This window comes from Misgurnus anguillicaudatus, chromosome 7 (genome assembly GCF_027580225.2).
Source record: "Misgurnus anguillicaudatus chromosome 7, ASM2758022v2, whole genome shotgun sequence".
NCBI classification, from domain to species: domain Eukaryota; kingdom Metazoa; phylum Chordata; class Actinopteri; order Cypriniformes; family Cobitidae; genus Misgurnus; species Misgurnus anguillicaudatus.
Genome location: NC_073343.2, coordinates 31,013,579 through 31,036,007, shown reverse-complemented (window position 1 = coordinate 31,036,007; position 22,429 = coordinate 31,013,579).

The window sequence follows — 22,429 nt, the reverse complement described above, 5'->3', positions numbered from 1 at the left end:
CACCGTATGAGACACATTAGTGCAACTCTCTCTAAAGTTTACACATCAAGAGTTCTGATCTTTAAAGTGATGATCACGTCTGACTGGAGCTGGACCGGACATATTGAAGCAGACATATTGAAGCATCTGTGCGTACAGAAAGCTGCTCACTTTAGCGCCTTTTTGCGGTTAAATACGTCCACACCACACACATGTTGCTTCAGACAAGCACGTGCAGGTCGTGGTTTCTGTTTGCGTCATCACAACATTTCGGTTTCTGTGATAAAAGTCTTTTGGCCGAAAATGCTCTTTTGGGCAAATTTTCGGTGGCATCTTTATTTGATTGATAACTGTTGAATCACAACATGCTCAAGTCTGTGTTTTCAGAAATTGTGTAGAACAACAGCAGCGTTCAGTTTTAATATGTGTGAGTCAAAGAAACAGCCTTCAACATCCGGAGTGTTTGTGTTTCATAGGAGGCTTTGGCAGGGAGCAGAACACAAAAGCAAATTTTCTACAGTATAATCTTTAATATTGTGTTGCCTCCTGAGGCATCGGTGACTGTTTGCAGACCTTTGCGATTGTTGTGCTGGATTGCTTGGTTTGTCTCGGGCAGTGATGTTACCCACTGTTCTTTACATAAGCACTCCGGGTCCTGTACGTTCTTTTTCTGGCTTAAACTACGTGAACTTGAACTTCTCCTCCACAGTGGCTGGGGTTGGAAGAAAAATCAATATTCTTACAACAAGAATCTGTGTTTTTGGTTATGCAGGTTTATGAAAATGTAAAAAAAAGGAGATCTGTCAAAGCATATCTGTAAGTAGGAAAACTAGACTATAACGTAAAAAAAAAATCTTGCTTGATTTAATTTGACGTTAAATCAATATTTAATTCTAAATATTGTCCAGGATGTAGGGAATATTCTCATAAAGCACTGAAGTCAAATGTAGATGAAAGATAAACAACATATGACAGTGTTTGATATTTGTACACTAAACAAATAGTAGTAAATAGTGATCCAAATATCAGTGTAATGTTATGTGGTTTGTAGGGATGGGACGATTACCGATTTCACGATTATCCACAGTCAAATGTGCTGACGGTTAGTATGATCATTTAAATTTGAATTATCATTACAACCGTGTTTGATTACTGTGATTTTGAAAACTCGCGGTAAATCCTGTCCAGCCAGAATCAGTTTGACGCAGGTACGCACATGCAGCATAGTTTTTTGCACAAGAAAGCATTTAAGGGATAATGTATTGTATTCATTCACTGTAAACTTATTAGACAGATTTATTTATTTTTTACCACAGAAATAATTTCAGGGACATGAAATATTAAATTGTGATTTTCAAAATGTTTTCAGTGTGTGTATCAGTTCTTTTTTTAACATTTCCATCTCATTTTAACAAAACCATGATAATATTGATAACCGTGATATCTTTGGTCACTATAATCATGAACTGAAATTTTTATACTGTCCCATCCCTAGTGGTTTGCTTAATATTATTGAGGTCAAGAATTGTCACGCAGGACTCAAATAATGGACACAAAAGGATGCCGTAATTGAAGCCTGAAGTCCGTGTAAAGTCATTTAAAAGAATTGCTTCTGAAGTGAACACGTCATGAATGTTAAAAATGTATTGCTAAAACACGTTACAAAGAATTGTGGATTATACCGTTAAATATAGTTTTTCCACATTTCTGTGTTCAGGATTATTTGGGCGGGGCTAAAACAGTAGCTCGATGACACACTGGAGCCACCTAGCGTGGCCCCGCCTCTTACACAGTCACGAGCATCCATTCAGATTGTAACACTATTTAAAAGTTTACTTTGATTTTGTAAAAAACTTATTTTTGTAATCATTTAAATTTGGATGGGTGGTTTATAACACATTTTCCTGTGGTGTCTCAAACTGAGAACACATTCTTACATAGAATATCTGGGCTCCTTTCAGATTTATAATGACATTGGATAGTGCCCCAATTTAAAAGCGCGTCCATTCACATAAAACTAAGTTATAGAGTTATTAAACTGCTTCTGAGGTAAAGAGATGGGTTTTTGTAACTTGGGTCAGAGGTCAGCCTTCCACCAGACTTAAACTTTCGCGTGTACGGCCTTAGTTTACATGTTTGAAAATAAAAATGTGTCTTCACAAAAACCAATTGCTTTGCCTCTCAAGGCATTTAAGAACTACATGGATTAGTTGTTGATAGATGGATGCACTTCAAAATGGGGCACTATTGTAAAGCTGAAAAGAGCCAGGGTATTATTAAATATAACACTTAAATTTATTAGTATCTGTCTTGTACTGTAGCTTATTCACTGTGTGAAACCTTATTATGTGGATGTAGTGTTTCAGTTAGCGTGCCCTGGCATGTTATCCAGTCTTAATAAGCGGTTTGGCTTGGTGTCCGTTAATATTTTTGCTGATCCAGGATGCCGGCAGAGCCGTGCTGACACCTGCACATGTTTTGTTCACAGAGAGAGAAATACGTAGTGATTCATCTCCAACACGTTTCAGCACGAGAGACTTCTAGGGTCTTACTCAGCACCGCACACACATACAAAAACATAAACAGCTCGTTTTCTTTAAGTTTTTTCATTTCCTGTTACCGTACTTTCTCTCTTTTGTTAAGTTATCGTTTGTGCTTTTTAAATCCCTTTGCATCTCATGCACTGCGGCAGAATCCCTGGTGCATTTTGGCCATGTCCTCGGCGCGGGGTGAGGATCTTTCCCTCTCTCCCGGCAGGATGACATCATCACGAGTGATGTCACAGCCGTGCTGCATGTGCTGAATGTGTGTGACTGCATTGCAGAATACTTCAGTGATTTAATGAGACCCTTACTCAGACAGATTTCTCTCCGTCTCACCCGTGCTGTCACACTAACACGAGTTTATCAATCTGACACATTTTCTTTGTAGGTTTAGAGATGAGTCAGTTAAGAGGGCGAGAGAGAAAGATAAATGGAGACCTGGAAGCGGATGGATAGACGGAGAAATTTGTAAAGGGTCGAGTAAAGCAATGAGAATTATGAATATCATGCTTGCAACGAATTGTCACATTCTTTACATTAGCAATAATCTTCCAGCTATTGATGTCCACACATCAAAAGACATACACACTCTTTTGATCACATCCTCCTTTCCCTGCCTTTCCAATGGCCTAGTTTCTCCTTTTTTGCAGTAACATTGCTGAAATATTCTCAGATTTTGTGTTATTAGTTAATCGCATGACTCAATGTTACCCTGCTGTGCTTTGGAGCTTGTTAAATCTTTAATATGTTTTTGCTGAGATTTCTTACATGTGGACTGCTGCAAAGATAAAACCCGTTGAACCTTATTAACCAATGATCAGTGCAGCGGTGGGTTTAGATCTTAAACAGATTCATGTTGATTATTCACTTAATCAGTTTTATCTGCTGTAACTGCTCATAGTCTGGTCGCATCTGCGGCACAGCAGTGATTCAGCTAATCATGATCTAATTCTTTTTAATGGCGATAAAATGCTCTTTATCACGGTTTATTATGCAGATATCAATATACATTTTATTACAGTGTTACACTTTGAATATTGTTTGACCTTTTGTGTGTTTTTGCTTTTTCCGTTTAGTGACACTAAAAAGAAACCTAATTTTGTGGGGTGTACTAGAACAATGTTTCCCAAGGCAGGACCTCAAATACCCCTTTTCCAAAATGTTTTAGATGGTTCCTTATTTAAAGGATTAGTCAATTTTCTTTAAGAGGTCCGGATGGTTTGCTCACCACCATGTCATCCAAAATGTTGATGTCTTTCTTTGTTCAGTAGAAAGGAAATTGTGTTTTTGAGGAAAACATTCCAGGATTTTTCTAATTTGAATGAACTTTAATGGACCCCAACACTTAACAGTTTTAATGCAGTTTAAAATTGCAGTTTTAAAGGACTATAAACGATTCCAAACGAGGCATAAGGGTCTTATCTAGTGAAACGATTGTCATTTTTGGCAAGAAAAAAAAAGCACTTATAAACCACAACTTCTTCCTCCGGCTGTGTGATGAGCCAGCGCGACTCCACGTAACTTCGTTATGACGTGGAAAGGTCACGTCTTACATAAATGAAACGCACATTTGCGGACCATTTTAACAAATAAACTGACACAAAGACGTTAATTAGTATCATTCGACAACAACGTCGGAACGATCCTCTTTCTCCACACTTGTAAACACTGGGGCGTAGTTTCGCATACGTCATCCGTGACCTCTTGACGTGATGACGTATTACGTGAGTTTGCGCTGGCGCGTCACACGACTGGAGGAAAATGAGAAGTTGTGGTTTAAAAGTGCATATTTTTTATTTTTCTTGCCAAAAATGACAATCGTTTCGCTTGATAAGACCCTTATGCCTTTTTTGGGATCATTTAGAGTCCTTTAAAACTGCACTGTTAAACTGCATTAAAACTGTTAAGTGTTGGGGTCCATTAAAGAGAAAAATCCTGGAATGTTTTCCTCAAAAAACATAATTTCTTCTCTACTGAACAAAGACAGACATCAACATTTTTGATGACATGGTGGTGAGTAAATTATCTGGATTTTTTTTTAGAAAATGGACTAATCCTTTAAAACACCTGATTTAACTCATCAGTTTTTTTTTTAAATCAGGAGACGTCTAAAACAAGGGGTACTCGAGGACCAGGGTTGGAGAGCCCTAGAATACTGTCGCTTTTTATTTTCACATTTTTTACATTATTGCAGCACCTCTTTACCCAATCTGTCTCTAGGTTTACTTCCAGGCCCCTTTTATCTGAAACGCTCTGATTGGTTAAGCTGTATTGTGTGTCCTGCCCCTTACAATAACACGGGCAACAGCTTCTCTGGTGTAAACTGTAACAATGGCACCAGTTTTCTTCTATCAGTTAAACAAACAGATCAACATGGTGACAGCACACTACTAAATCATGTCAACCAGACCTCCTCACCTATTTTTTTTGTGTATGTATTAGGTGGGAATTATTTAAATGAGGAAGCAGCGTGACGAAGTCCCAATGAGCCATTCGATGTACAATAGATCTTGAAAATTGTTTTACTTTGAGATTTGTAGATTTATACACTATGTAAAATAGAAAAAGTGAAAAAGCATAATAGGACACTTATAAATGTGGAGTAACTCTAGTGACCAATAACTACAATCTGAATCCAAACTTTTGTTTCTGTTTGCTTAGTGATACTCCAGCCAAATATCAAAATTACCCCATGATGTACAATCAAGCAATCTGAAATACATGTGTTCATCATTTTTCAGACGAACACATTTGGAGTTATTTTATTAAAGGCGGGGTGCCCCATTTTTGAGAAACGCTTTTGGAAAAGGGAGTCGGGCCGGGTACCTAATCACACTGGTAGCCAATCAGCAGTAAGGGGTGTGTCTACTAACCAACATCGTTGCCTGGGTTGCATATGTGTGGGGCGGGTCTATCAAAAGAAGGTCCAGATTCTTTTGGGGTAGGTTTGTTTGGTTGAATTTAAATGTCAACATTGGCTTTCAGAGATCATGCACCCCGCCTTTAAATGTCTTGGCTCCTCCAAGATTATAATGGTAGAAAACAGGGATCAGGGAACAACTTTTGACTTTAAACCCCCAAAAAGTGCATCTATCCTTTATAGAAGGATTCCACACGGCTCCAATAGGTTATCAACAGGATATTGTCTAAACTAGCTTTAAGATCCCATTTTGGACTTGATTCATGCGAGACTTTAGTGTAGTGACTCTCGTAAATCGAGATGGGTTGTTACGAAAAGCTAGTTATTATAGTTTACTTTATAAAGTTTAAAATATGGATATTTTCTTACAATATTGCATCGATTACCCGCAAAAGACCATTATTAACCTCTTGGAACCGTCTGGACAACCTCTGTAAAGGATGGATGCACTTTTCTGGGCTTTAAAGTTGGAAGTTGTTGTCAGATCCATTATAAGCTTGGAAAACTAAGGACATTTACTAAAATAACTCCAAATGTGTTTGTCTGAAAGATAATGGACATAAGTATCTCGGGTTGCTTGAGGGTGAGTAAATCATGGGGTAATTTTGATATCTGGCTGGAGTATCGCTTTTTAAGCCTACCGCCACTTGCTGCCAATTTTAAAGGATTGATTACTGAAAAGTGAAAATTCTGGCATTTTCTCACCCTTAAGTTTCTTTATACAAATGATTAAAATGTAAATAATTTGGGGAAAAACTGGATAACAGGATTACTTAATGACTATAAAAGATGCATTTACACACGCACATACACACGCACAACTCAATTCAATGCATTGTTTAGTGTTGTTGCAGGAGGCTACAACAAGGTGTCAAAGCAGTGGTGCCTTCAGAAGTGCCTTAAACACATCAATCCAGCGGAACGCAATCCATATTTTATACACAATCGCTTGAAATGCATTTAACTTTACAAACATACACAGGATAGTGATCTGACTTAGGACAGCATGAGCACGCAGCTCTTTGCACGTGCGAGCGAAAGAGAGACAGAGAGCGGCGCCATGATGCAGATGATTATATTTTAAATGTGAGGGATAGTTAGTTTGCCTCAGCTCGCTTGAAATGCATAACACTGAACAAATACATAAGGATTTGTGTTCGCACTTCGGACAGATGCGTGTGCGCATGCACGTGAGAGAGGTACAGTGAGACAGACGTGGATGAGAGAGTGCATGTATCTTTGCGCTCACCGTGAACAGAGTGTTGACAAAACTTCCAAAATAACAATTCTCTGGTCACATAAAAGTCATGTGAGACCTGCTCGGAACTAAGTGCTTAGCGTCGAATTTATTAATTTTTTTCGCTGATGAAAGCAGAGTCGTGGAGAGCCGCTTCGCCATGGTTTCAGTGTTTTGGAGGGGGTCTGAAACGACGGGAGGGGGCGTGTCGCCCAGATTTACTTCCTCCTTTCTCCATTTCCCCCAGACATACGTTCGTCTCCCACACAAAAACATAATTTTATTCAAAATATGTAAAATTCCGCAAAATTCCGCGTTAACACTAGATTCCGTGTTAATTAGCCAATTCCGCGATTTCCGTCCGCGATTCCGTGATCGCGGATATTATAGGGCTCTATTAGTGTTAGGAACAACTTGAGAGTAAGTAATGATGTAGTAGTGAACTATTCCTTTAACTTGCCTTTTAAACATAGACCAGTATTAGCTATGATTGTGTAGTTCTTGACTTTTTTTGCTATTTTTCGTTGAGATTTTTTAGTTATTTGTTTGATTATTTTTGGCTCAGACTCCTGATTTAAGTGATCCGGTGTCGGACAGATGGTGTGCGGAGGCAGACATCTGTAGGTGTTGAATTTTCCACAGCTGTCTGGCCCGAAGTAAGACAGTTCTCTCCTTATGACCCTGCTGTCCCCAAAAAATAAAAACTGTAAACAGATCTCTGCTCCGAGGCTCACAGGTTCCTGCTGTGCCTTTGAGTTGTATTTCTTCAGAGGTTTACTTCACTAAACAGCATGCTGTGAGGAAAAGATGTTTGTGCACTCTTAACAAAAGTCTTTTAAACAAAAGTTAGCACAAACACTTGTAAAAAGTAGTATATGTACAAGTCATTTTATATTTTCAGATGCTGTTATAAGTTTAAAATAATTCCTGTCACGTTTAAATGTACTTCATCAGTTCTTTAAATTATAAACAAACTCCATCAACAGGCCTGATGTAATGAGAAAGTCAGCCAGGCTTGAAGATGCCCTTCTGCACTACACATCCATCAATTGTTTAACTGCTCACGACACTGACTGACCTTCTCTTGCTCGTCTCAGGTGTGAGCGTGTCGTGATTTATCTCCACCTAAGCTCTTAAACTACTGCCCTCGTCATAAACTCGGTGTCCTTTCACCGCTTTACAAAGTCCCCTTTCTAAGTCTTAGTCTTGCTGCTCTCAGATAACCCTGGACAATGCTTTGTGCTTTAAGAGGTTTAATCATTACCTTTTATTGCAGCTGTCTTGCTCAGGTGTATGTCATGGAAATGTAATTATACCAGATATTGTTTGAGTTATTGTTCATTATTGTAAGGTTGTGCCTTGTTTAGCAAAGGCATGCCTCGCTAGCTGTGTCGACTCTGCTAAAGTCAATATTGCAGGCTGGGTTGATGAACACTGCTGTGTCTGTAAGAGTAAATCTCATCCACTCCATAAGTACATGACTTGTGCAGAATGATGGTATCGATCTAAAACTGCTCATAGAGTCTGAATGTAATTACTTCTTACCTGTGCCTGAACACTCTTTGTGCTTTTTACCCCGACCACGATTATCGCGTATAGGGAGATACAATAATCTTATCAAGGAAGAATGTTACAACATATTTAAGATAAAGGGGACCATATTTAGATATCTAAGAATCAATTATTAAAAATGTCACACACAAATTCTAGATTGTTGTTAACTCTTTCCTCGCCAACATTTTTTCACAAATTTGCCAGCGCCGGCATTTTTTATGATTTTTACAAAAAATCTTATGCCTTCCAGAAGCTGTTCTTCTTTGAATATATAAACATACAATATATCAAATGAAAAAAAACAGGCCCTCTGCTTTTAACTCTTTCCCCGTCATTGACGCGATATCTCGTCAATTAAGAGAAAATGCTTCCCTGCCAATTTTCGGCTTTCTGCAATATCGCCATTATCCACCAGGTGGCGCACTTCCACAACTTGTACAACCTGAAAGTAGCGCCTCACGTGAAAGAAAAATAACTCCATGTAAAGATCGCTTTGTATCTCTATCAAAAGTCCTTCGCAAAAATAGAATTATATCAGCTTTTTGCTAAAAAAAAACTAATTAAGTGTGTGCAAGACAGAAAAGTTTCATACTGTGTACTAGTGTTGGGCGATATGCCCCATTTTGAGATCATCCTATCATCAGCCTGGGCAATGGTTTACTCATTTATTTATTTGTTCTTTTTTTACTCATTTATAACAAGTCACTTGATTGGTGGACAGAAAAGAAGCTGACTAATGTAGAGTTCACACCAGATGCTGTAGAGGTGGCAAGCACGAGTGATTTACATGTTAAGTCAATGCAAAGGCGTGTCTAGGCATCCTGCGGCGCGGAATTGCAGATGCCCCTCCCATGACTCCAATTTCCACGTGAATGTCTTGAATGACTAAAATTTCACGCGCGAAGAAGCAAGTAAACTCAAATGTTCATGAAGAGTCATGCCATTACAAGTTCAGGTGCTAGGAGGAGTCCATGACGAAATCCGCGCTCGTTACCAAGCTCTCTCGCACAAAGTGAAGCTCACAACCCCTCTCATGCGAGGAAAAGCACACAATGCACATTTTAATGTGAAACTATGATGATGATAATAATAATAATTGCTATTGACAAATATCGTCATGAAAGCCAGATATCGGCCATATCTTAGACAATCGTCGATACCCAATACTATCGTCTATCCACACAACCCTACTGTGTACAGTTATATTTGGGGATGCACCGATTTATCGGCCTATAATCGGTATCGGCAGATAAAAGCTGTTTTATGTCCTGCTATCGAGCATGGGCAAATTATTTAACTCGCTCCCTGCCATTGACAAGTTAACTTGTCAATTAAGAGAAACTACTTCCATGCCAATGACAAGTTTTTCTGGCAATCCGCATTTCCGCTATTATCCACCAGGTGGCACTCTTACCCAAATTATAACACCTGGAAGTATCCCCTTAGGGCAAACAGTACAAACTCTGTGTATGCTTTGATAATCGCTCTGAATCCAATCTCTATTAAAAGTCCTTCACAAAAATGCAATTTTTTATTTTTGAAGAAACCTACCCATATTTGAGAGGTGATAAAAAGAGAACAAATGCGGATAGGATGAATCAGTTTTTTTAAGCAGAGCGTTGTTTCTTTCATTTGATATATTGTATATTTATATATTTAAAGCAAAACATTTTCTGGAAGACATTAAAGTTTTGTGAAAATCATAAAAATTGCTGGCGCTGGCTGGGATTCTAGGATTTCAGAATGGTTATTTAAAACGAGAGAAAAAACTAAACTATTTGTTTATGCTGTATCTGTGCTTCCCTATTTAAACTGATTTGTCATATGGGTATTGTTATACTTTAAAAGTTAATTGCTTTTAAATTAGAAGGACACTAAAGTATATTTACTGTAAATTGTATGTGTGAGCGGGGATTTAACGCTTTCTCTTTAAAGAGTAACTAAACCCTAAACCAACTTTTTTTAGTTAATGATCTGTAATGATGCTTTATTAGTGCTGTTCATTAATTTTAGTAAGTTTTATGACATTTGGATATAAAGTGTTTTAATACTGCAATATATGGTGTAAAAACGTCTGAGTGCTGCCCTCTTCAGGTTGAACGGTGGCTACTGCAGTTGAATTTTCCTATTGGATGTTGGGTCCAAAAAATGACTCGTGACGTAAGCAGGTTCAAGCTCACCACGCCCTTGTTACGATCTCACCACACACTTGGTACGAGCTCTGTCGTCCCCTCTATCTCCGTTGGGATCTGCCCACTTTTCTTGCATTGTTCAAATATTGCCGGTGGGTGGAGTCAGGGTTTAGTTACGCTTTAATCTGATTTGATTATATTTTGATGGCACCCCTGCAACTAGCCTACTGGGGCAGATGTTTTTCTGTGGGAGCTTCTGTATCCCCAAGTGACCCTGAGGAAAGTCACTGTGTGCTTGAGGTCTGTGTGCATGGTGTAAGGTGTGCTTTATGAATTAATGAGCAGTGCTCTTGTGGTCGGGGACAACATTAATCATAAGGACGGAGGGTTGTGTGCGTGCTCTAATCAGTTCTGTTTGGGTCGGTGTGTCCACATCAGATTTTCAAACAGGTGTCCAGTCTCACTGTGACGCAAGTATCGAGGTGATCTGGTTTTTGGGCACCGCTTTCCTTTCTGTGTGCAAGTGTGTAAAGGATATCATACTCTTTCTAAATGAGTTTACACAGCATAACCAGGTCCAGATTGTTTTGAACTGACGTTTTCGCTGTTCAAAGCAGACTCCGTATAATACGCATAAATTACTATGCATATTGTTATATAGAGCCCTCTGACGCACTTATGGCTCCATCCTGACGGCAGTTTCCATGGTTACTCTGCTCATCCTTATCGCTACGGTGACTCCCATTATTTTCCGACACATCCGCAATTCCAGTCTTTCATTCACACCTGACCTGACCGGTGTAACTCATTCAAAAATCTCAGACACCACAGATGAGCTCTTTGCAGAAACGATTACTGATCCTCTCACCGATTCACAATTTAAATACAAATTAAGATTTTCAGTACTGTACGTCATCTTTGCCTTAATGTATTGTCTTCAAGTAAAGTTTCAAAGTTAAACTGAACATTTGCATAAAATGCTGTAATTTGTATCGCTCAAACCACATTCGGGGGCCATTATTACATATGACCACATCATATTTGTGTACACTCAGAAAAAAATCTACAAGAAGGTACAAAAGTTGTCACTGGGGTGGTACCTTTTCAAAAACTACATTTTTGTACCTAAATGATATTGTATATTGGTATCTCAAAGGGACACATTGGTTCTTTAGAACTACATGCTGGTACCTTAAAGGTACATATCTATTCCAAAATAGTACATATTTGGACCTTTTTAAGATATGCACTCCTAATGACAACCATTTAAACTTTTTTCTGAGAGTATAGTCTAAAGCCGCCTTTTCACTGCACACGACAAATGAAGGCCGATAAGCCGGAAGTCATTCTTTTCCTACGGAGAGTCGCAAAGCGGCTGCGTGAAGTGCCAACCATCTGCGGATGCATAAATATCGGATGCGTTTTGAGCGTTGTATCCGTTATAAATTTTGAACTTGTGCGACTAAACCGCATGCGATATGCCGACCAGAAGTGATGTTTTTCATTGTATTTCAATCATAAACTGTGTGTGAGGTAAAAATGATTAATCCTTTTTGTTTAACTTTATTAGTAACAACTGAATCCTTCAAAAAATCTTTTGATTACTTATAAAAAATACGTTATTAATTTAGTTTGTGTATGTTATTATTTTAATCTTGTCTTCATATGTTCTCTCCAAAAAATATTGTCAATCTTTGTCATATATGCATAGCTGTTTATTGTTTCATTTATTTGCATTCATTTATTTATTCCACCATGGTAAACATATTAGAATGAAGCCTCTTGCGCTGGAATTAGCTTCTCTCCCATATATGATTAAACTGAAAATTTATTACGACTGCCACTAGGGGGCAAACTCCGACTGTCGTTTTCGTATGTCGTGTGCAGTGGAAAGGCAGCTTATATCAGGGATTTTCAAACTGGGGTCTGTGAAGGTTTCAAGCAACATGATCTCACAAAGTTCCGTGGCATAGTCACAGAATTTTGTGCTCATTTTTCCGTGGCATTCTCACGGATCTCCGCATTTTTCTGTGGCCCTGCTACGGACTGTCTTTTTCCGTGGCATTCTCACGGATTGGTTACTCAACTGCTTTTTCCTATTTTCAAACCATTTTCGCTTCGGTTTAGGGTTAGATTTGGTGTTTGCGTTAGTATGTCACTTTAACTATTGGTTTATATAATTTTTTCTGATTTATTCTTTTATATTTTCTAAACTTTAAAACAATTGTCACCTGGCGTTGGGGTTAGAGTTGGGTTTGGGTAAGGATTAGCCTAGAAATCTAGACGCACCCTAGCGGCCGCAAAATATATTTGCTGCCAGGGTTTAGTCTAGGCACTCACAATACACTTAACAGCTCCAAAAACCAAAATTTGGTCAGGCCAATCACATCGTGTGTAGCGTCTGTGGGGCGGGCTTAACATGATGACGACAGAGCTGCCTGCGACGGTTCCTACTTGAAAACAAAGAATGGCTGCTGCTGCTGGCGAACAGCTTTCTTTTGAAGCGGCTTTGGCCGCGACTCTGGAGGACTTAGACTTATGTTTTTCTTTGAGTGAAGAGCAAATAACCCTACTGAAGTCCTTTTTAAGCAAGAAAGATGTGTTTGGAGTTTTGCCGACTGGTTACGGTAAAAGTTTGATATACCAATTAGCTCCACTGGTGGGGAAATGCATGGGACTCATACGTCACCTTCTTCGTTGCTCTGATTGGTCATAGCGCTATCCTATTGCGTACAGAGGCATTTTGAGGGACAACCTTATATCCCGCCCCTTGCATTGAGCCGTTTGTGTGAAGAGTTGCCAGACCTTACATCTTGATGTAGGTCTGGCTAACCAGGCTAGGTAAGGATGTCATTTCATGTAAATCTAACCCTAAACCGAAGCGAAAATGGTAAGAAAATAGGACAAAACAGTTGAGTAACCAATCCGTGAGAATGCCACGGAAAAAGACAGTCCGTAGCAGGGCCACGGAAAAATGCGGAGATCCGTGAGAATGCCACGGAAAAATGAGCACAAAATTCCGTGACTATGCCACGGAAATTCGTGAGATCAGGTTGTTTCAAGGGGTCCCCAGAAAATTTCAAGAGATAAAAGACAAAGAAAAATCTGGGAAGAGTCTATGTGTAGCCAATTATTTAAGTTTGTAAACAATTTGCTGTCTTCATAATGTCACAGTTACTTTTTTTCTAACACAGTTTAAATCGGTCCTTTCAGAAAAACACTGTGTTTTTTTTGTGATTGTTGCAGGCAAAAATTGTTGATCTTGCAGCACGTTTTCTTAAAAAATGCGATGGAATATGCAATATATTTATGCAATTTTATGCAACGAAATTGCGGGAACTTGCCAAAATTGCGAAAACTTGCAAAAACTGCGGGAACTTGCAAAAACTGTTTACCGCTTTTGCAGCTTTTCATTAATGTTCACGTTGCGTAATTACGTCACTTCCTAACATTCCCATGACAACAGGGGACATGGCTGCGCATGTGTGAAGTAAACGCAACATTTTTCAACTTTCTGCTAAGATATATATGACTTTTTGCCACGAAAATGCGTTGATTATGATATCATGCAAATTTTGTGAGCAGAAATCTGCAATTAATGTGGCGTCTTTAAAAAATGTGGCTGATTATGCATTGAATCATGCGAATGAATAATTGTGTTTTTCTGGAGGGACTGTTAAATGTTTCTTTATAAAATATATATATATATATATATATATATATATATATATATATATATATATATATATATATATATATATATATATATATATATATATATATATATATATATATATATATATATATATATATATATATATATATATATATATATATATATATATATATATATATATATATATATATATTTTATTTTTAGAAAAAGGGTCCCTGCCATCAAAAATAGGTATTGACCGATATGGATTTTTTTGGTGCCTTAGCCGTTGACCGATACAGGCTGACAATTTTCTTTAGGCGATATTTGGAGCAGATACTGCTTTTGCTCACTTAATTTACATCATAAAAATGACACCATGATGCAAAATGTTACACGTCTCAATTTAAAAAGTAAAATTTATTGAACTTAAAACAACTATATTTAACTGCATTCTCCACAATGACGAGGAACTATCAGCAAAGGATATTGATTTATAGCACTTTACTACTACATAAAGTAGCTTTGTCCAGCTATGATCAGCTGTTAGGCCGAGCTTTCGATGTTGTCATGGAAAGGTTGGTTGTTTTAAGTCACATGACCTGCAGTCACTTGCAGCTTCCAGCACTCTGTAAATAATATCGGGAAAAAAAGGCGAACACAGCAGCCACATATCGGCCGATACACATACAGCTTGCAAAAATCGGCTCAATATATCGGCCGGCCAATACTGAACACTGTGCATCCTTTTATCTTGTTGCTGAGCTCACAGAGGTTGGAATCAGATCTTTTGACCCTTGAAAAGTAATGTTTAATGTTATGTATTGATCAAGGCTGAAAATTGGAAATTAAAATAAGTGAGTAGTGACTAAATCAATAAGGTTAATAGAAAGGCTAATGCTGTAATGACTCTATTACAAAGCTGTTAAAATGTCACAGTGATCACACAATCTGCCATTTTTTTATGTTTTGTAGCATCCTGTATTTCTTGGGTTCAATGAAATCTATTTAATTTATTTCCAAATTCCATTTTATTTTTTATACTTAAAAATATATATATTTGTATAATATAGTTAAATATTATTTTAATAAAATATTTTTATTAAATTATTTTTTATAAATTAAAATGAAATATTTTCCACTTGATGTTCACAACAAAGTGCTGAATAATTTTTTGTGTATCTTTATGTGTTCCTGTGTAGCTCAGTGGTATAGAAATGTGTTTGCAGTGCAAAAGGTCATGGATTTGAACCCAGGAAACACAAGTCGCTTTGGATAATGCGTCTGCCAAATGCATAAATGTAAATGAGTATTTCTGTCACAATTATACCAGGCTTGTAATTTGGTGGGTTGTTGTAAGGACCTTAGAGTTTCAGTGTTTAGTTGCCGATAGCTTTTCTCAAATGAAACTGTTAAATGCTCTTGAATTCTCACGGCGGCTCTGGAGATGAACTTTAATGGGTTCATGTCCTTAGATGCTGAAAACACCACAAGAATGAGTCATGCTTGCTCCAGTATGTGTAGTAAATAACACTCTGTGATTCATTCACTTAGAGACACTCAGAACAAGCAGATTATCCTTTTTGCAGTTGAACAGTTACTGACATTTGTCTGTATCACGTTTTAAATTTGATTAACTGAGCAGCTTTTATTTCATAAAAAATTGCAAAATTCCCAAACTTTTCACACTATACAGTATTTTTATTGGGCCCTGTAAGAAGTCAGGAAAATGGTTGTTGTTGAAAGCTTCCATAATGTAACATAGAAACACTCACTAATGTACAGTAATAATATGATAATGTATCCCAATTACTGCAGTTAAGTGTTTAAATGTAAAATAAAACTCCTCTACTACACTCCTCTTTTGCTCTGTTCTTGTTTTTCTGCTCTCCTCTCTTCTGCGCTCCTTTCTTCTAATCTTCTCTTATATGCTCTCCTCCCATCTGCTCTCCTCTTAGGGGCCAGTCACACCAAAAGCGTTTATGGCTGTTGCAGGCGCCTTTTTTGAATGATATTCTATGGGCAGGGCGCGTTTGCGCGCTGTTTATGCGCGCCGAGCGCCTTGCGTTTTTTTGCCACCTGCCGCGCACGTGTTTTTGAAGGAGCGCGGAGAAGCGTCCGACGTCATTCGCATCTTTCCATTGTCCAATCGAATGAGGGGAGAGGCGGGCCTTACGTTGTGGTGAGGGAAGTTTACAGTGTCTTTGAAGAACCGGACTCCACTCGCTCGCTCTTTCCTGTGTGTTTGTGCACCTCTCACCCTCAAACAAGGTAGGAGCAAGCGCACTCTTTTTAAAGTTTTTGCTAATATGACAGTTAACAGCAAAAGAGCGCTCACGCTTCAATATTTGATTGACAAGACAGCTGACTCGGTGGTTGCTTAGCAATATGAAAAGCCGCATCGCACTGCTTCTTTGCGTTTGCAAGCGTTTAAAGCACTTTTGGTGTGACTGGCTCTTTATGTGCTCTTTTCTTCTGCTCTGTTTTGGTTTTAGTCTGCTCTCTCCTTTTTTTGCTCTCCTCTCATATGCTCTCCTTTCTTCTAATCTCCTCTCATATGCTCTGCTCTCCCCTCTTCTGCTCTTCTTTCTCTTCTGCTCTCCTTTCTACTGCTTTCTAATCTCCTCTTATATGCTCTCCTCTTCTCTCTTCTGCTCTCCTTTCTACTGCTTTCTAATCTCCTCTCATATGCTCTTCCCTCTTCTGTTCTCCTTTCTTCTAATCTCCTCTCATATGCTCTCCTTTCTTCTGCTCTCCTTTCTTCCAATCTCCTCTCATATGCTCTCCTTTCTTCTGCTCTCCTTTCTTCCAATCTCCTCTCATATGCTCTCCTTCTTTTGCTTTCCTTTCTTCTGCACTCCTTTTTCTCTTATATACTCTCCTCCCATCTGCTCTCCTCTTATATGCTCTTTTCTTCTGCTCCTCTTCCTTTCCTCTCCTTTACATTTGTCTGTTTTTCTCTTTTTTGCTCTCCTCTCATCTGCTCTTTACTTATATGCTCTCCTTTGTTCTGCTCTCTTTTTTTCTTATTTCCTCTCTTCTGCTCTCCTCTCCTCCCATCTGCTTTCCTCTCATCTGCACTCCTCTTATATGCTCTGCTCTCTTCTGCTTCTCTCTTTTCTGCTCTCTTCTTCTCTGCTCTCATCTCTCTTGCTTTTTTCCTGTCATCTCCTCTGCTCTTTGTTCCTCTGTTGCCATTTTTTTCTAATCTCCTTTCTCCTCTGCTCTCATTTCTTCTGCTGACAACACCTCTCCTCCCATCTTCCCTCCTCCCTTATGCTTTTCCCTGTTTTCCTCTCCTATCTTCTGCTCTCATCTCACATGCTCTTCTGCACTCCTTTTTCTCTTATATACTCTCCTCCCATCTGCTCTCCTCTTATATGCTCTTTTCTTCTGCTCCTCTCTTTTCTGCTCTCCTTTCCTCTCCTTTACATTTTTCTGTTTTCCTCTTTTTTGCTCTCCTTTCTTCTGCTCTCCTTTCTTCTGCTCTCCTTTCTTCTAATCTCCTCTCATATGCTCTCCTTTCTTCTGCTCTCCTTTCTTCTGCTCTCCTTTTTCTCTTATATGTTCTCCTCCCATCTGCTCTCCTCTTATATGCTCTCCTCCCTTCGGATCTCTTTTCTTCTACTCCTCTCTTTTCTGCTCTTCTTTCCTCTCCTTTACATTTTTTCTGTTTTCCTTTCTTCTGCTCTCCTTTCTTCTAATCTCATCTCATATGCTCTTCTCTCTTCTGCTTTCCTCTTTCACCTCTGCACTCCTTTTTCTCTTATATACTCTCCTCCCATCTGCTCTCCTCTTATATGCTCTTTTCTTCTGCTCCTCTCATTTCTGCTCCTCTACTCTGCTCTCCTCCCTTCTTCTCTCTTTTCTTCTGTTCCTCTTCTTTTGCTCTCCTTTCCTCTTCTTTACATTTTTCTGTTTTCCTCTTTTTTGCTCTCCTCTCATCTGCTCTTTTTTATTTGCTCTGCTCTCTTCTGCTTTCCTCTCATCTGCTACCCTCTTATATGCTCTCCTCTGTTCTGCTCTCCTTTTTTCTTATCTCCTCTCTTCTGCTCTCCTCTCCTCCCATCTGCTTTCCTCTCATCTGCACTCCTCTTATGCTCTTCTCTCTTCTGCTCCTCTCTTTTTTGCTCTCTTCTTCTCTGCTATCATCTCTCTTGCTTTTTTTCCTGTTCTCTCCTCTGCTTTTTTCTCATCTATCTTCATTTTTTCTGCTCTCCTTTCGCTTCTGCTCTCCTCTCTTCTGCTCACAACCCCTCTCCTCCCATCTGCCCTCCTCTCTTCTGCTCTTCCCTGATCTCCTCTCTAGTCATATTCTCTCCTCTCCTCTCCTCTTACAAGCAGCTAATAATCAGCTCCTCCAGACCAGACATGACTCATTTCAAACTCTCTAAATGTATTTGCATTTTTACAGCCTTTTATTTTGTTCAGTATTCAGTGTTAGACAGGCTATTGACTTGAGCAGTAAGGTTAAATCGATCTGCTCTGCTACACCTCACTGATTTGCATGGGTTTTGTCACTTGCTTTTCCTTTCCCCCCACATGCATAATAAACGTTTGGTTTAACGGTACAAAATGAAAGTCCTACAGTCACAGCTTAAGACTGTTTGGCTTCTGCAAGAACAAAGTCAGCAATGGACCTTAACAAGATGAATAACATTACAAAGCCTTTGATGTAAATTGTTTAGATTGGCCCAAGTGAAGACATTTCTGCTGCAACATGTCTCTCGTCTTGCTTTAAAGCCAACATTTCTTCCAATTTTTCAAGTTGCAGTTGTATTGTTTAGTTAAACAAAAGCATTGTCTTTCGGATCAGATAGTGGTATGCAAATAAATTGTCTTATTGTTTTAATGATGTGTGTATTCTTGTGTCCTTCACGAGTTCAGACACACACATCTGCATTTTTTCCATTTTGTGCACTTATTTAGGGGGGAACACTGCAGAAAGCCTGGCGCAGTTGTCATTTTCATGTTCAGCAGCACGTTGTTTAAATAGCAAATACATTTGTGCCCATTTTTGTGCCCACTGGCATTCTAGTCTGAAAACGAGGTATGTTCAGGTGCATTACAACAAAAAGCAATTTCAGTACAAAAATAAAAACAATTACATTTTTTAACATCAATCTTAAACTGGGGGTCTTCTTCATCTGCTTAGTATTTCAGTTTTCAAATTTCTCCATTTAAATGGGGAATCGGCACGACATGAGCACAACTTGCTTTTAAAGGGGATGGGAGATGAGACTCATTTGTTTATTGCACATTACGCCCAAAACACACCCATTACTCATTACGAGAATAGGAACAACCCTTTTAGACTGTGTGCTAGGCGCACAAACCATTTTTCCGATCGTTAAAATAGCAAAAGTGGATTCGGACAAACCTGTTTAGACTGTGTGCACTTTAGACAATGCACTTAGATTGTTAAAAAGGGGCCTTAGACTCTTATTTGTAGCTAAAAGCATAATAAAATTGTATTTAATATTAAGTAAAGATACAATATCAAAGATGATTTGCACAATTTTGTCAGACTAAACGCAAGACATCTCGTTCACTTGGTGAGGGACATAGGCAAAACTCTATAGTTGAATTGTGGGACTCACTTAAATTGAATTCACTTTATTTATTGATTCGTTCCTCACATGCTAAGTCAGTCCATGTTTATAGCTGGGATTTCTTTGGCAAGGACAGGATCAAAGTTGTTCTGCTGATAACCCACCCATGTTCTGGTCGAGGGTGTGGAACGTTGTGGATTTACACAGTTTATCTAAAACAATCTCTTTGGATCAACGGGCTGATGCTGGAATTCCTACAAAATAAAGCTGAGTCATAAATCATCATAAACCTCAATAATCCGCTGTATGTTTAGCCTGTGGGTTGTACTTTTAATAATAAGAGAATGCTACCGTTTTTGTGGTGGCTAAGATAGAGAAATCCAACGTATGTTTGCTGGAAAAAATTAATAAACAAAATCTGAAGCTTTTACAATTACACTTATGTAAATGTAATTTTGCTCGTATATTTTATGTGCCCTATGTCTGGGTCTATGGTTATGATGTGCACGATGATCTCTGCAGGCGCGTGTTCAATATTGTCTCAGACAGTAATGAGATTTACTGAATGAGCTGCTGTGTGTCATGCTGGTTAGATATGCTTGTGTCGACTGAATTTGTGGAGGATTGGATGTGGTTTAGTTATAACCCAACAGCACTTTAAATGACCATGGCATTCAATCAAATGTGCTCGTCCATGACAATTTACAAAGCAAGCAAATAGAGGGAAAAAAACCTCTTTGTAGTCTTTAAATATCAGCATGCTCGTGATCTGTGTGATTGGTGGTTATCGCAAAATAAACCATGACAGGGTGATCATGGCCTCCCTCAAGGGGTTTATTTTGTTGGATGTTTGATGTACACTATCCAGTTTATTAGATGGCAGCATATGTTCATAATTGTATATATAAATTTTAAATTTTTTACTATTTTTTCCTCCTCTCTTGCTCAAATTCATTTGGGAGTTCATCCTTTTCGACAACTTTGCTGTATCTTCCTCCTTTTATTTAATGATAGTGCCGCTCTCAAGTGATGTAAGCATTAGGCTTTATGACTGCAAAGTGCAAACACAACTCGGCCATACACAGACCATCTCTTCCCTCTAGTGACCAGTTCACAAAACTGCATCTGTACACACAATAAACAGATGCACTCCTTCCAAATATACATACACAGACACTGGGACAGTGTGTGCCTCTCAGAGACTCTTAAACTTTGAAGCACTCCACCCCACTACCACCATCCCAACCAGACAATTCTCTACCTATTAGAATAACATATTCATTCTGTTAGTGAGGGTCGCATACATATTCATAAGCTTTCGCTGATCAAACGGGCACAGACTGTTGTTTTCACTTTAGATCTGCCAATTAATTGTTAAGCCTCTTCTGGCCCTTTTGATTGACATGTCTGATACGCATTGCTTCCGTCGTTTTTCTCGCAGCGACTCACGACTACCGACACCAGCTGCGAGTGTCTTTGTTCAGATCGAACGCTTCAATAAGTCCACGGCAACAGGTGGCCACACAAAGAGCCCAGTCGCGTGCAGCTCCTGCGCAGAGAATCTGCAACGCTCGCTGCTTAGCAACCCGTGCAGAGATGATGCTCTGATTTCACATGCTTTGTAATTATGGCTTCATTGTGGATTTTAGTGCTTTTCATTTTCTTGACTTATTTTAAGCTTTCATCCATTGCATGAGACAATTGTGATTGTTTTCTTGTTTTTTTAAAAAGTTGCCAGCCAGCGCCAGCATTTTTTTATGATATTTTTACAAAAGTTGAAAATCAGTTTCCAGAAAATGTTTTCAAACAAAAAAAATGTCATCCTCTTTTTATCACCTCTCAAATATGGGTCGGTTTCTTTAAAAACACCAAATTTTGTGAAGGGCTTTTGATGGAGATCAGATGCAGAGTGATCCTCAAAACTTACACGGACATACAGCTGTTTGCCCTAGGGACAGTACTTCAGGGTTTTATTAGTTGCGGAAGGTGGATAATAGCAGGATTGCGGAAAGCCAGAAATACTCGTCAGTGGCAGGGAAATAGTTAGCACAGAAAACCATGTAAATTTTCATAAAACGTATTTATATCATGATGTGCTTCAGCTTTGTGTTAGAAAGATATTTATATGTAAAGCAACACCAAAGAGTTTTTTTTTACCTTAAAATAACCTTTCCAAAAACGTTTCAGGCATTCATCCACTCGAAACAGGGTGACGGCACTTTCACATTTGCTTTGTAGCCCTCTATCGGCCAAAACCGCACTAAAGAAGTTTCCAACCGACGGGTCGCGGTCCTGTAGTTTGAGTGAAAACTACAAAAACTTGCTTTACGACAGACCTACAATCCAATCAGAGCCAGCTATGCTGCAGTTTTTACGAATAAATTACAATTACGCTTCTAACCTGTAGGGGGAGCAAAGAGCAAAAAGTCTTTAGTGTTGCTTTAAGATATCATCGCCATTTATTTGTTTTGGAATATTTTGGTATTTTTTACAAATGACTTATCTGTGAGCTTCATTTTTCATTTCATGAGCTTTTTTCATTCATGTGCCCTCTTAATCTTTGATGAAGAATGCAAATCTCCCTCTCCTTGAAATGATCTTTCTTTACTTCCGGTCATATGGTACAGCAGGTGGGCGGGAAAAGATTGCAGCAAATAGCAACATGACCCAAATTCAACCAATCCAATCAGTTCTCAATAAATTAAACTCAACGAATTAAAGTCCACCCCTACCTTTTTTATTTACTTTAGAAGCACTCAGATATCCATCACAACGGGGTAAATAAAACAATTGCTACTTCCGTTTAATGCCGACTTTGCCATAGTTTGCGCCAAAATAAAAATTCTCTCATCATTTA